General features: G+C 41.0%; 1 long non-coding RNA gene across 3 annotated transcripts; it reads left to right on the top strand.

Moving 5' to 3' along the window:
- The first annotated feature begins 544 nt into the window (after positions 1 to 544).
- Positions 545 to 14,536, top strand: LOC310895150. 3 transcript variants are annotated; one of them, XR_014580480.1, is made up of 6 exons: positions 1,227 to 1,280; positions 2,753 to 2,911; positions 10,463 to 10,563; positions 11,235 to 11,454; positions 13,691 to 13,734; positions 13,829 to 14,536. It is a non-coding gene; the product is annotated as an uncharacterized lncRNA (long non-coding RNA). The 3 variants fall into 3 exon arrangements; XR_014580482.1 differs by lacking the exons at positions 13,691 to 13,734; positions 13,829 to 14,536 and having other exon boundaries at positions 11,235 to 13,230; XR_014580481.1 differs by lacking the exons at positions 2,753 to 2,911; positions 13,691 to 13,734; positions 13,829 to 14,536 and having other exon boundaries at positions 545 to 1,280; positions 11,235 to 13,230.
- Positions 14,537 to 15,984: the final 1,448 nt, after the last annotated feature.

Genomic DNA, 15,984 nt, shown 5'->3' with positions numbered 1-15,984 from the left:
GATGAGTTTATAATGGTACAAAATTCCTTTAGGACTCTTATTCTAGCCTTCTCTAGCTAGTACTGGAAACATGTGCAATGATGCAGTAGTGGGCATTATACACATTGCGATTCATTTCAGCAGTACAGCTTCTCAGAGCAGCCACACACACTCTGTTTTAACAGTGAAACAGAGAGAGATGCACAGCTAGGAAAAACCATTCAAAAAAAAAAAAAAACAACCACTTCATGCGATGTAGATTTTGTAACGAACATTGTATTCTGTATCCATCATACTTATGTTCATAAAAGCTCAATGCTCTTTAGATATGAGAACCTTTCAGATTTGTCTTACCGTAGAGCACTTACCACTCAAATAGAAAAGTGCTGTCTGTTGACATTTTGTTCTTACATACTTAGATGGTTTTTGAGTCCCTATGGGAGTGCAAAGGCTCCTACAATGATGCTCTCACAAAACAGCAGAGAGGAAGTTCAGCATAAGCATTAGATATATTTTGTGGTTTTTCTGCAATGTGGCTTTGAATTACCAACTGCAATATCAGGGTGCCTCTGGTAGTGGCCCAATCTGCAAACTCACTCCTTTTGCTTGCTGCCTGAGGCTTTCCATTTGGTGTTAGAGCTGTTCCCCAGGAGGGGTTTTTACAACAACGAACGACTCTTGTCTTTGAATTTTCTGTTCAAGTTTTCTCCTATACACTTGACTTTCTTAGGGACCTATTATCTACATTCTTAACACAAAAGTTCGCATGCATGGCAGATCCATAAGAATGTTATTAAGCTCCCAAACAACCAGAAAAGCAGTGCCCACACTGAAAACTGTACCACAGGAGAAAAGATGGATATTACGGCAGTTTCACAAATGGTGTCATAAAATTACATAGAGATTTTGGGGTAGAAGAGTATTGTTTCTCATGTTAAATTTTGTGAATAGCCTATTTTTATTTAGTCTGTTTATTTATTTATTTATTTATTTAGTGTGTCTAAGAAAGATTTTTGTTGCCTAGACCTTCTGCAGTAATTTGTGTGAAACGTTTGAGGAGGGCAAAAATGAGATGGCAGCAGTTACACTTTATCTTTGGAATCATTCAATAAAAAGCCACAGTGCTTTAAGTGAGCTTAATTATAGCTGTTCTGTTACAGCTGAACACAGTTTTCCACTCAGCGACGGACAGCTGGCTACATCTGAGACTTTTAAGAGTCAGGCCCAAGTAAAAGTTACTTGTTGAACTGGAATGAGAGCTGGGATTGTTCTGCAAACAGCCAAGGAAAGTGGAGGTGCTGGTAAGCCAGCGGGAACATTATCAGGGATGGCATGCCAGTGAAGTTCCAACCCCATAAACTATTTTACAGTGGCAGGAGGTCTGTGGGAGTGTTTATATTTGCTGTCTGATATCCCTCTGTTTCATTTTTATGACGTGTGATAGATGGTTTGTTTTCATTAAGCAGAGAGCTTTCAGGACAGCTTCCCTCTAGATGAGGGCTTGGTAAGCCAAGGAGCAGTGGTTGTCCCTTGTGAGCAGCAGCCAGGAGGGCTTGGGGTGAAAGGCTCCTGGCTGCATTGCCAAGGACCGATCGAAGCTTGTTGATGCAGGGGAAAAGGAGGAATTTGGAGGAAATCATGGGGCTCTGTAGTCCTCAGACAACATCTGAGCTATCAGATTTGAAAGAATTATTGCATCTAGAATACGTCTGTAATGGTGTGAGCTATGGATGTATGTCCTACCAGTCCTTTTTCCTGACATATACCGTGATTCTTACAAGAAAAAAAGTGGATGTTAGAGCACCCCAACAAATTCCTCAGTAAGGAATCAATATCCCCCCATATCCATCTCTCCTTGTCTAGCCTTAGATCATTCAATAGCTACCAACACCAAGCTCTTCTCCTGCCAGCAGGCTTCCTGCGTTGAAAAGCCATTCACAGACTGAGCTGTGCCACTAGCTTTGGGCCCAGCTGGGAGCAGCATCTATCCATGCAGTGCAAAAGGGGTGGCTCAAAAGGGAGAGTCTGATGCCGTGGTCCCAGAACATGAACGTGGTCATGAGCCCAGCTGGGTCTTCCTGTTCCCCACCCTCCCGCAGGGTCCCCAAAGCATAAGGCTGACACGAAGGGCTACCGGTCTTTCTACAGGCCTTTCCAAATCAACTATGAAGCTGTCTACAAAATATATTTGATGCATTTTTAATAGTAAAAAGAGTCACATATTTACTGAAGAAAAAAAATGAAACAAAATTCTGATAAAACTTATGTCCGCTTATATGCCCATTCTATGCAATTGTATAGAATAATATACAGCATAGAAAACTCTGAATTGCTTTGCAAGGGAAATATCTAATAAAGAATTCTGTTATTGAAACAATGCATTCTTTCTGAAATAATGAGATGGCTGAACTATATGAGAGGAGCAATAAGGTCTCAGGAAAAGGTTTAACTACATAGGAAATTACAGTTTCTCTTTTATAGTCAGTCACTTGATATGTTGAAGATTCATAGCTTATTCTGTAGGACAAGAATCAATAAATGACAGACTAATTTTTTTTTTAATGAGTGTGTTGTATTTAAACACAAAATGATATGGACAATGAATTTTTTAGACTTACAGGAATGCTGTTAAAACTGGCAGATGTGAAATGTAACAAAGACAAACCACCTTCTGTAAGAACTGTATTTTGTTTTTATGACATTCACATGATAGTTTGCAATCCTCAAGTTCTAGGGTGGTGGATTTATTTTTTTGATATTTTTTTTTTTCTAGCAGTGGTAAAACTCAGCTCCTGACACTGAATGCTCAAAAACCTCATACTTGAAAAATCACACCTGTGATCTCTCCAAGCTCTGTAAATCCTTAAGATTTGAAAATGAAACAACTCCCAAGCCATGAAATTAAAATTCCATTCACCTGCATGAAATCATGGTAATCAATTCTTTTTTTTTATGGGTGAAGTATGGCAGGGGAGAGGCTGAAACAATTTACACTGCAGAAGTGTGAGGTCAAGTCAGGAGGTCCTACACAGTCCTTCTCCCTCCCTCTCTTGCAGCTGCTACTTCTTCTGGACTATTGGCAGTATCAGCAGCTGCAATCCTTCAACAAGCGTGGAAAGCCAGGGCTCCTGGAGCTGCAGACAGCCCACAGCTAGGAGCTCTGCCTCTATCCCACTAGGGTCTCTGCTGCAGTCTTAAGTTTTGACTTTGTTTTTCCTGCACAGCTGTCCCCCCAGGATCCTTTTTAGTTAGTCTTACCTTGAGACTTACTTGCTATTAGCTGCCTGATTAATTGAGCCACTTAGGTCCTTGTACAGGGTTGCTGAAGGTAATAAATTGGCAATGAATTTGTGATTTGAGGTGGTTCCCTTATATCAAGCAGGTTTATATGCAAGAGTGGAAAAACGACAGTAGCTATGGAAAATCTGGGGCTGGTTCTTCACAAGATTGTTGGGATTCACCAGCAGGGATAAGGGTAAACCCAGACTGCCCGATATTGTCTTCAGTGACTACATTAATACACAATGGTAAGGTAAAAACTGGGCATCAGCATCAAATAAGCCAGAGGTGCTATCAGAAGCTTAAAAAAAAAAAAGTAGAGGTTGGTCTATGGGTACAAAAATGTAATGCCTTTCTGGGAAGGTATCGTTAGCTGAAACTGATTGTTGCCATTGCCACGAGGGGCATTGCAAACACTGTATTTAAAATAGAGTTTATTTTTATCCATCTACAAATGCAAGGTTTTCAAATGCATGAACTTCTGTGCAAATGCTCTGTGCTACTGGACAAAAATCGCATCAAAACCAAGCAATTTATATATATTTGTGTGCATGAATTAGGTTTTTGAACACTGTCTAGATAAGACAGCGTTAGAAAAATTTGCGAAGGCTACAGCTGATGGTGAAACCCCCCGGGAAGAAGTTCTGGCTGTCAGGGTGTTGTGGGTTGCACTGGGTTGTCAGTCTGGCACAGCAGGAGGGTGGCTGCTGAAGTGCTCACAGTGGTGCTGTGAAGAATGTGCAAACGTAACCAGAGGAAGAAACAGGCTAGGAGAAAGCAGCGATGCTTTGTACTTGCCTCAGTGACATTAGGGAAGCTGTGTTAAACACGTGCCAGAATTCAGGCCAAATTAAGCTGCAATGTTCATGATGTGGGACGGGAAAACTGGCCCCTGGGAATAAAGTAACTGTAGACTTGTGTATGTTGGCAGGAAAAAAAGTCTCTTAAAATTTTCCTAGACTATTATTCTTGCTTCTCTGAGGTGGCCTTGCCTGAAGAAACTACAGGTGATTGTGCATAGCCAGTTCTGTTTTGCTACGTGTGTTTTACTTGACCCGGAAATATTTGAAAGCAGCTAGAGGGAACAGGGCATGACTTTAAATGCTTTATAAAGAAACACTCTTCTCATCTCCTCAATGCCAGCCTGGCTGTTGGGTGTTGTGGCTAGGAGCTGGTACTGCCGGCAGCCTGCGGGTTGTGCACGGGGGCAGTGGCTGGAGGACCAGGAGGTCGGTGTCACCCCTAACGCCACAGCCATTTAATGCGCTCGCCCTGGCACTGCCGGAGCCAGAGCTGAGACTGACAGAGCAATATTTTGGGATGTCTGCTGGGCTCGTGCACGCTCTTACTGACTTCTAACTGACATCCTGGGAAAAATCCCAAATCAAACAGTGGTTTTAAGGGCTCGGGGGACTAATACGAAGTGTTGGATGTAGAGTTTATTTTTCTGAGTTTACATCTTTTTTTCCATGCTTTGCTTCCGTCAGTCTCAATGAACGCTTAGACCCCATTGAAATCTGTGACAAAGCCCCTGGTGCCCAAGTCTCAGTTCGACACAGGGTTAGCAGCTAACCTGGATGTTTATAGGATTTACAGTAACTCGGAGAACTGTTGGTGTATTTCTGGTGACTAAATACTACACTGCAGCATCCTGCAGCTGAAGGTGCTTACTATCAATTTGCATTACAGGTTTAAGTAGAAAGAAGTTAGTAGTATCAGAGAGGAATTAACTAAAATGTTTTGCATCTAAATTGTATACTTTAACGAGCAAAATAGAAATATAGCCATCTGTGATGGTAAAGGAGATTAATTTAAATCTTACTGGTAATAAAGTCAAAGTTCTCCCAGCTGCAGGCTATGAAAGAAGAGGTTAAATGGAAGCAGAGCACTGCTGCCTGCTCCGGACTCTATCAGTACCGATTACTCAGTCTTGCACTGAAGACCCCACAGCGGCACCTTTCTCAATCCTCCCCTAACAGCACAGTTTCAGAGAGCGCAGGGCACCTGCCTCTCAGCTGTGCTGTGCAATTCACCTGTACCTTATTAGACGAAAAGGCTCCAGCACTAGATGCCAACGTTTTAAGGAAGGTAACAGAGCTCTCCGTCTGAGGGAGCGCCTCCTGCTCTGCTCTCTCTGATGCACTCTGCGGTGCAGAGGGAGTTCGGGGTAGAGGCTGCGTTTGGAGTATTCTCTAGCTGTATTCTCAGCGTTTAAGCCTCAACATACAGCCTCCAACTGAGCTGGAGTAATTTGACATTCGGCCCATGAGTGAATTTGATTTTTTTTTTTTTTTTCCCCAGATGAAATGTTTTGCATGGTTGGGTTTTTATTTATGGGAGGGTTGGAGTTCTTTTTTTTTTCCTCATTTTTTCAGAAAAAAAATCTCAAAGCCTCCACTTTTCTCCCAGGGTCTTGTTTTCTGCTTAGTCTTGCCACATGCCCGTCACGGTGCAGAGCATCAGTGCCACGCACGGCCAAAGGGATGGGGCAGGCACCTTTGGCAGCACCGCCGTGTGTCCAGCCATGGAGGCCCTTGGACAGCAGGCTGACCCAACTGCTCGGGGCTCTCTTGAGCACAGACTGTACAACAGTGCCTGAATATTGCCCTGAGCACCTTTAAATAGTTCATCTGCTTTTGAGGAAAAACTTTTTTTTTTTCCCCAATAGTGCTTTTGAAAGATTAAATAATGTGAAGTAGGCATCTGTATGATCCCTGTCTATAATGGATGTTATCGACCTTCTGAGTTCCCCCCCTTGTTTGCTAGCAGGAGTCAAGTCCTTCAATGCATGGAGATGATCTTACTGTAATTAATTATATCTCTGTTTCAATGTTGTCTTCATAAAGGGTAACAAATGTACAGACAGATGTTCCTGTGGAACTGCCTGCATTGGAATGTGAACAAGCTCCCAGAGGTTACTGAAGGCTGAACTTCCAGCTTTAAATTGCAGCAAGAAATCAGACCGCTAATATGTGTTATTTACTTTTTTTTTTTTGAGCTTGATTATTTCTTTTTTGCAATTTTTTTTCGTAGGGTAAGAAACATAAATTGCCGCAAAAGAGTTTCAAGCACGACACATCACTGTATGAAGTGCGCAATGCTTATGCTCAATAGGAAATTCTGACCAAACTATTACCATTAGAGGTGGTCAGGGGAAGGATAATAGTGGTTGATTTTGTTCCCTGTTTTGATTATTGGGGAGATCAGAGAGAACTGAATTTCTGTACTTCATGAAACTGTAGGCTTAATATCTAGCTAGTTAGGCCAATTGCAAGACCTGTATTTAAACCATTATTTATTTTTTTTTTAGGATACCATAGCTATGTAATAATCATCTCCTCTTCCTGCTGAGGAAAATACCAGCATGACATGCTCCAAAGCACATGGACGACAGACACTCTGTACCCCTACAGGCAAATAAAACCCTCCCTGGCCTCTTGATCACACCCCAACAGAGCAAGCCAAGGCTGTGCCGACATGTGAGCCTGTGTAAGGGAGCAGGCTGTGTTACAGACCTCACTCCGTGGTACAACACGCGCTGTAAGACACTGTCTGTGTGTGTACACCACATGTCGTACCTTTTATTGAACATGTAGCTTGCCTTCTGGTGAGCAGATCCGCTTACGACCCAAGATCCCGCGGTCTTTCTCATGGCTTGGTTGCTACTCCAGCGGGTAGACTTACGCATCGCTTAGCTTATTTCTTCAGCTGTGAAACAGGGTTATCAAGCCTAGCTTCTTGAAACCTACTGGTAAAAAGTTCTGCATGTATTTAGGTGTTCACCTAATTAACATTGCTTATTCAATTTGCACAAATTAAAACAACTATTTGTATTCTATGGCTTATGAAGGTTCCCACCTTGATAGAACTTAGGTGTTATATATTTAAAAAAATACTGCAAATATATTTAAAGGTTATTTTCTCTTTTTTTTTTCCTTTTTTTTTTTTCCTTAATCTGAACCATACTTAGTGAAATGGAAGGACTTCTGGGATGAATTTTTTATACCAAAGAGAAGTCTGGAAAACAGTTGTTAACATTTTACAACTGAGTTATGAACTCTTGAAAATGCGTTTTTTCACCAGTTCAGCAGGAGAGCGTACCCTTGTACTAATCTGGCTTGCAGGTGATGCTGGGTCTATTAAGCTCAAGCACTCTATTTTATTTTATTTTTTAATTAGTCAATAGGGCAATGTCCGCATCTGTTTCCCTGTAGCTACACTTCTCAAGATTGATATATTTACAGAGATTTATGTTTCAATTTTGAAAACGTAATGTAGCTTGCATTTTTGAACTTGCCAGAAGTAGCATTTCAAGTTGGTATTTAGGGGAGAAAATAACACCTTAAAGGAGATCTGCATGGGATGTAAGTTTAAATTTGTTTAGCCTCTCAAGGGATGCTACAGCAGGGTTATGTATTTGCCAAATATATTTCTACACAAAAAGCTACTCTTACACCTTTTCTCTCCTTGTGTTCTGGGGAGACTGTGTAAACCTGTTGCAGTGTGGTAGCAGTATTTTGGATATGGTGCTGTCCAACATTTAATGAAATTTCCAACTTCTCCATCTGGATACAACAAGTTGTATTGTTATACATTTTCCTGTTGGCCAAGAGTCATTAGCAAGAAGTAAATAACATAACTTCTCCTTTGAGAAACATATAATCGATGGGGCTTCAGAGAGATATAAACGTGGGTTTTTTTTTGTTTGTTTGTTTTCCCCAAGTCTCGTATCGTAACTTTTGGGAGATATTTGGATTTAAAATGTGCCTAAGCGATGTAGGCACTGAGGAACTAGGCCAGCATGAGAAAGAAGTCTCTGGAATAAGTCTCCAACAGTGATTCATACAGCAAACAAGATGTACTTGCAGTACTTGGAGTCCTGCAGCACCTTAGGCAGGCATGTTGCTGAAGGCGAGAGAAAATGGTGAAACAAGCAGTGAAGAGACAGCATTAAAATGTAACGTATCAATGAAAAGTAACATAAAGGTGGAGGTTGAATTTTTTTTTTTCTTGGAATTCATATGGCATTGGTTAACTGAGAGAAAGATATGCAAGGGGGACATACTGTATAGATTGCACTATGAAATTTTTGTTTCTATCTGCCCTGTCAGTACCTTTTCTCCTCATGTTACTGTTCTATTTTGCTGTGGTTTTTGTTTTATTTGGGAATTCTGTCTGATTTCAATAAGCCGTTCAAGCTCCATGGCAACTAGAGAAGTAGTGAAATGATGAATTAGAGAGAAAATCAAGTGATCAAGAGGAGGGAGCAATTTTAGTCAAGCTACTTAGCAATCTCTGCAGAACATGATTTACCCTTACTTAACGTTTAACAAGAGCTTCATTACGTAAAAATGATGCAATTAAGGTGCCAGAGTTCCTAATAAAAATCCCTGAGGCTTCTTACAAGCCGTGCAGCAATATCAAAGAATGTTAATTTCAACTTCCTTGATCTTTCTGAGGGAAGCATTTTTGACTCTTTAGGAAAAATTGAAAACTATTATTTAGAAGAAAATACCTCACTCTGTTGAAAATAGCCTCTGTGGAAGTTTTATGCTTCATTTGAAAGTATAGAAGTTTCCATTAAAAAATGTGCAAGTGAGCAATTTATCCAGTTTTCAGCAAGTTGTTAGAAAAAAAATCTGCCATACTCAATAAAACCATTCTTTTTCTTTAATCTTTTGATAAATTGAATTAAAAATCAAAGATAAAAAGCACATGCACAGATATAGTGAGTGTTAATACTCACGTACATAAATGAAGGAGAGGTGAGAGGGCACGGAGGGCTCCATGGCTTCCAACACAGAACGAGTTGCTCCAGCAAGGACCCCAGTTCCCATCCACGTGTGTTTAGGACGTGCTGCATGGTTGGGGTTACCAGTTCTGCTCCTCCTCTGTTAGGGCAGGCTGTCATTTACATAGGCCTGTGCAACCAACTCTGATGGAGAAATGAAAAGGTGAAACAGATTTTGGACAGTAAAACAGAAAGTAGAAAAGTTCTGCTTTCAAAGATTGTCATATGTGTTTTCTTTGCCTCGGACTAGAATGGGATGTACTAATGAACACTTGCGTCTTTTTCTTTTGATGTAACCTTTCATAAGCTCCTTAGGGCACAGAATGTCTTTAATTTCCCCTCTCATGAAACTTCAATGACAGTGTTAAACAGCAAATAACCTTATATAATTACACGTACATCAGCAGATAATTAAACGCTGATCTGCTTTTAAAAATAGTACATCATTTCTCTCTGACCTGTTCCGTTTTAGAAACCGTTATGGACAGAACTTTTCTGACAATGAGCTTAGTGCAAGGTACAATTATACAAAAAAAAAAATGTTAACAGTACATCTACAGATTTCTTATGTTGAAAGAGCCCTGTAACAGCATGCTGATCATGTAGTTCTCAACCCCAAAACAGTCTAATAGTGCTCTTTTATTAACCCCTCTAAATATTTCAGGGGAAAAAAATTGTGATGGTAGATAAACTTGGAGGGTGGGGGGAAAAGGTGAATGCGTCTAACCCTCTGGAACATACCATACTAATCTCAAAAACATAATGTAAGTAGTTTGGCTGGGTTTTAGATTGGATTGCAGTACCTCCGCCTCTTTCCGCAGCTTACTTTGTACTAACAAAATGGGAATGATCCCATTATGCAGATCCATCACTATCACAGTGAAAGGTACTCCAAAATCAAAAGAAGCAGGAAAGGAAATTACCTCGAAGTGATTTTCTGTGAAAAACTAATGTTCAACAAAAGAAGATGACTTGCATTCTTTCATTTTTTTTCAAATGTCCCCAGCAGGTCGGTATTTCATAAAAAAGGAGCTATTCATTTCAGGCAAATGTCAAGGTGCAGCTAAGGACCTAGATAAATATCCTCTGTCTTGGTGAGAAATGGGTCTCGGTAGAAACCCCTGAGTGCAGCTGACTGCCTTCACTAAAGTTCAGCCACTGGTAGCCGTAAGGCTAGCCTTGTGCACTGGGTACATTATCCTGCAGTACAATTACAGTGATTAAACTTTTCTCCCTGTCAATGGGAGGCAGAGAAAAGGAGGCTCTAAGCAGATGGAAATTTCCTTAATCCCGTTAACTGAAGCTCCGTCTTTTTCTCAAAAACAATGACCTTCCCAGTGGGATTTTCTGAAGTAAAGCATCTCAAAGCTTGTTTGTGTATTTTTTTTCCCAATTCCTTCCCACAAAATAAAGCTGAACGGCCATGCATGGAGACAGGCAGGGCAGGGGCTGCCCAGCCAGCTGGACAGGAGGCACGCCAGGAAGTCCAGTAAACGCTTCTAAGCTGAGTTAAGGTACGTTCCTGAAACGGTAATCTCCCCCTTTCATTCAGAAATCCTCACAGGATGAGCTTTGCTGACTTGAAGAGGAAAAAAAGGAAAACTTCTTCCTGTAAATACTTAAGCAGAAGGAAAAATTCACAGGGGAAAATGATTGTCATAAAGGTAATAAATCTGCAAGGAGCTTAGTAATGCAAAGCGTCTGGAGTTAAAGAATCTTTTAATGTCACCTTCGAGCAACTAGAGGTCCCAATCCTCAGCCTTCCTGCTCTTCAAGATAACTTCCCTCTGATACCAAGAGAAAAATGTGGGAAATATTACCTCCTTGCATCATTGCAAGGAAAAACTACCCCATGACGTTCACGTGTCTGGCCACACAAACACAGAACAGTCCTGTAAGTAGTCCCCGGCCGCGTATAAATCCTGCAAGCCCATGGTCTATCAGCACAGGCTGTACATGCCAGATCTTTCCAGCCACCTCTGCTCTCACTTTTGGCTGGTGGCTGGTCTAAACTGCCTTCTCCATTTTCAACAGGCTGTTTTATTAATGTTCTAGCAAATAATGGCAACTTGTTTAAAAAGTTAGAAATTTAGTTAGGAATAGCATTAAGTGAACAGAAGTAACTTCAAAACTTACTTTGGGTTGCTTTTCTTCCCTCCCTTCTATCCACTTTGGTCATCCAAAGCTTTGTGTTGCAACTGGATTACCAAGGAGTCCATCAGTGGTCCTGCAAAGACATCCAGACTTGATGAGGATGACAAGCATCTTTTTCACCTTGTGGAGTGGCCGAGATTGCCACTGCCTGCAAGCTCTCCTTGACAAGTATGGAAAGGACAGCCACACCAGCTGTAGAGGCTCCTTTTTAACTGAGGTGTTATCAGTCTGACTAATGGAAAAAGAATCAAGTGAGTTGGTCTCAAATCTACCCAAATGCCAAGTCCCTCTCCTCTGATAGGACCCAGGTTGTAAAGATTCACACACTTGCATAGAAAGTTACGAAAAGAAGCCACTTACGGCTCATAAAGTGGCTATAAAACGAGATATCCAAGGCCTTTTGGTGATGTTGAAGGAAATACTTCTCATTCAGTTGGGGTCTGCCAACAGGAGAAAAAGAAATGTTTACATTTTCAGAAGTTACGGACATTGCTGCATCTGATTGCCACAAATTTTACAGGCTGAAAAAGGCAATTATAATTTCTCTCTTGTATTTCCAAAGTGCATGGGAACCAGCAGACAAATGACTGTTATTTGTTGCAGCAGGTACTTTGTGGAGAGTAGATATTTTGTCCTTAATGCTAGGGCGTTCTCAGCTCTGAGACGGTTCCTCCGTTGGGTTGATCTGATCTGCTCCAGCTGGATCTGCACTTGTGTCGATGAAACAGTGCTTCTGCTGCAGAGGAGAGGGCTGAGGATACTCAGGCTGCCTTCCAGTCTTTCTTTCCAGAGACAAGAGGCTGATGCTATGAGCAACACAGTAAATCCATACATCTGGCAGTGGAAGAAGCACACACAGACCTCTGTGTCTGTAGTATCCATGGAAATTGTGGAAGGGAGTCTGTTCTCCTCCCGACTTGCTCCAAATAACAGAGCAGATGGTTCTCTGTGGAAATTAAAGATACATCGCGTATAGTTCAAAGGTCTGTCTGAGGTCTGGTTGTAGTAGTTTTTTAATAATTTGCATGCTTAAGAAGTGAGTAGGCTTATTAAAGTCACAGATGACACCAGGCTGTGAAAAATGGTGAGAGTAATGGAAGACAGGCCTAGAAGCCAGAATGGCCTTGACAGGTTGAAGAAGTGTTCTGATAAGAAAAAGATCAACTTGAGCAAAGACAAGGTACTTAGCTAGTCAGGTATAAGTGACTACACGAGTGCAGGATGGAGCATGACTCAATGGTTAGCATTTTGTGAAGGAGAGATCATGGAGAATCCCAAGCCAAACATAAGTCACTGACCTACTGTGCCATCTCCTGAGATGTATAACCAAGCTATTGCCTACAAAACAGGAATATTTCTTCTCTTCTCACATAGGTGAGTTCTTGGCAGGAGGATTAATTACATCTGATGGGAGGCAGCATATGAGAGTCGCTGTGTTCTGAATTTTAAAACACTGACACACCTTTCTGGTGCATCAAGTGTAGGCACTGCCTTTGGACCTCCCCAGATCCTTTGGAGATGCTCTGGTTATCACTTTTTTTGCAGCCGCCAACCACGTCGTACCTCCATGCTCCCAAAGGAGGCTCTGGAGAATGGGGCAGGAAAGCAGCTGCAGGGTTTTCTGTGTTTCAACCTCACAACCTGTGTCCCCTATTAAAATATAGAGGAAACACTAGAGCAGGCAATATCACATGTTTTTAATAAGGCATATGAGATTTGAGGCTTAAATATGGGAAGTCCCACATTATAAGGGATGTCTGGCAACCCCAGTTGCTTTGAGAAAAATGTGGATGATCTGGAAAGGGTCCAAAGGCGAGCAGTAAGAATGATTAGCTGTCTTGAAAGATTGACAGAAATTGGGTTGTTCTGCTGAAAGAAGAGAAGACTGTGGAGGGGGACGGCAATAACCTTCAAAGATAAAAATTTGCTGCCGCAAAGAAGAAGGGAGTAATCTGCTTGCTGTGTTCACGTTGGATACAACAAAAAATAAGAGTCTTACGTGTCACTGAGGGAGATTTAGACTAGATGTTAGAAAGTGTTTCTGAACAGGCAGGGCAGTGAAGCACTGAGATCAGGTTGCCTGGGGAGTGATTTGGCACAAAATGTCCCAGCCGCCGGGGATGGTGGAGGATGGATGGCAGAGTCGGAGCGGGTAGAGCTGAGCACGCCGCAGGCAGAAGAGCAGCGGGAGTGACCTCGCAGACCTCGCAGAGTCCTTCCCCATACCGTGTTCAATGCCTCTGTAAATCCATAAACAGCAGCAGAAAGAGAGAATCAGATGAGTGGCCATTTTGAAGTATGGTCATGAAAAATTCATTAGCTCTTCAGGCAACAGTGAAGTTCCCATAGTGTGTCTTGGAAAGTAAGGAACTTACCTTTAATGCTCAGTGTTGCTTTCTTTGAAGTGTTCTCAGTTAGGGAATAGTCCACACGAAATAAATTACTAAATTCAAGTCAAAATCAAAGACCAAATTTTGTCTTTTATAGGCATCATCTACAGGAACAGAGAGTACTACAATACTTACAACATGGTAAGGAACAGACAGAGCTTGATTTTTATTTTTATTTTTTATTGCAATGTTGACAATGTTTTGTTTTGGTTGTTTGTTTGTTGGTTTTTTTTAGGTAGTGCCTGGTTCCTGAATCATTTGTGGTGCACCTGCCAAAGAAAATGTTAAATGGATAGGTGCGATAACTAATGCTCAGAGTATATCAAATATATCCCTTCTACAGTATACATGACCTTCACATTCTGTACACGAGTATTTGCTCCATCCAGTTACCAGAGATATTTAAATTTAGAAAGGTAAATTTTCTTAAGTCTCTGTAGGGTTAGAAATTTCATTTCCATGAAAAACCGTGCCTCTATATGGAAGTTCTAGGCCCAATTTACTAAGAGTTCATGACACTATGATCAAAAATCAGCAGCCTATAAGAAAAATATATATTAATCAAGGAAGAACTGTCATGACAGCGGTTAACTTATCATTTTAATTATACTGCACGATGAAACACCTATATTAAATAACTTCTCTAATGACTAAGCCTTACAGTACAAGCTGTACTGTGATTTTTCTCTAAGATATTAATTTGTCTTAAGACTGGATTTTTTTCTGACATGGGTAATGTTTCTACACCGATGTCTTCATAGTGCAAAGTGATTTACTTCTGGGCAGAGATGAGTTTCTGAAATGCTTTTGTATTTTATTGTATTCCCTTTTAATATTTGAAGGTACCATGAAAAATTGTCTAAATTTCTCACTCCTCCCTGGCTTTGTTTCCTTTTGAAGCTATACATATTTTTGCAGGACGTAATAAAGGAGAAGCTGTTCATAAAAGGTCATTTTTGTGGTTCTCCATTCTTTGTATTCAGTCATATAAAGGTGACATCATTGCCCAGGGGGACTGTTTTTTGTTTGCAGTGGCACCCCAGAGGCAGCATAAAGATGCATTTAGATAGCCATTGTCCTCAGAAATGTCACATTATCAAATTTAACTTACTGAGCAATAAATTCTTAACAGCTTTCAAATCCAAAAGAGGCAGCATGGGAATTACTCTTTATATTACATCTTTAAACAAGCATTTCCTGCATTTTCTAGGTGATAGGAAAATTATAGTGAAGTGGGGAGGGAATAAAGGGGAAAAAACAACAATCTGACTCATAGTGGGAAAATTCTAAAAGGTCATTTCTTGTTTCTGGTCTGGTAGACTGGGGGCACAATTTTTTTTCTGTTTCAGTGCCCAATTTTTACAAGTGCTTTTCAGATAAGGAAAAGACTTATCCACCTTCACAATGCAATTCTGAGTGAAGATAGCACCTAAACCAAAACCTTCTGAATAGGAGCAAAGACCATGAGTGGATGCTTTCAGCCAAGTCTTCCCCCTTCAGTTATCTTTTCTAACACCAGATTCATCTTCTGACACCAGATGCTTTACAAATGGGAACAGTTTGGATCAGTTCCCTCATCCTGTTCTCAGCTACTAGTTCAACTTTGACTCACACCTATTTTTACCTCCATAATAGGCTTTATACCTAGTCAAAATTAAATTACTATTTCAGCTTTGATTGTTCACATGCACAGCCTGTCATTTAGTCAGCCTCTGTCTCTGTTCCTCTCCTTGTCAGTGGGACCTAAGTAACTGAGAAAGTATTGTTTTGATGGCGTATGTGAACCCCACAGTTGAAGGAATTAGTATGGCCCTGTCACTGCCCAGTTCTGGAATCATTACATGAAAAATTTTGAATAGCCAAAAGCCTAGAAATATTCAAATATACTGTAAAATTATGCTTTCTTCATCCTAATTATCCTTTATATGTGAAGATCTGTAAATAAATTACAAGCTGCAGATTCCCGTTGCAACAACAGGCGAACCTGCAGTCCAGCCAGTGGGTGGCAAGCAAGTTTATTAACTGGAAATTTGATCTCCCTTGCTATTTGGCCCCCACTCTACAGTATTTTAAGTATTGCTTTCAGCATATCGCTCCCATCAGAGGTCCTGCTATAAAGCTTCAGTGTCTGTACTGCTCAGAAAGGCAGCTCTAATCTACTCACTCGTGGTCCTGGTCCAAGACCCCACTACTTCCATTCTCATTAGAGGCCCCCAGGTCAATACAGTCCATCATGACGAAAGTACAGGCTTCAGATGAATAATGCCATATATAACCCTAAGAGGTATTACTAAAATTTCTGCAGCAGTGAAAGCAGATCAAGCCTCTGAGATAGGGGCACGACAGCATTCCATACATGAACCAGCTGCTATAAAATAGGTGAAGGATATC

The sequence above is a fragment of the Anser anser genome (genome assembly GCF_964211835.1).
Source record: "Anser anser genome assembly, chromosome: 2".
Lineage (NCBI taxonomy): Eukaryota > Metazoa > Chordata > Aves > Anseriformes > Anatidae > Anser > Anser anser.
This window is presented reverse-complemented; position numbering and strand designations above follow the sequence as displayed.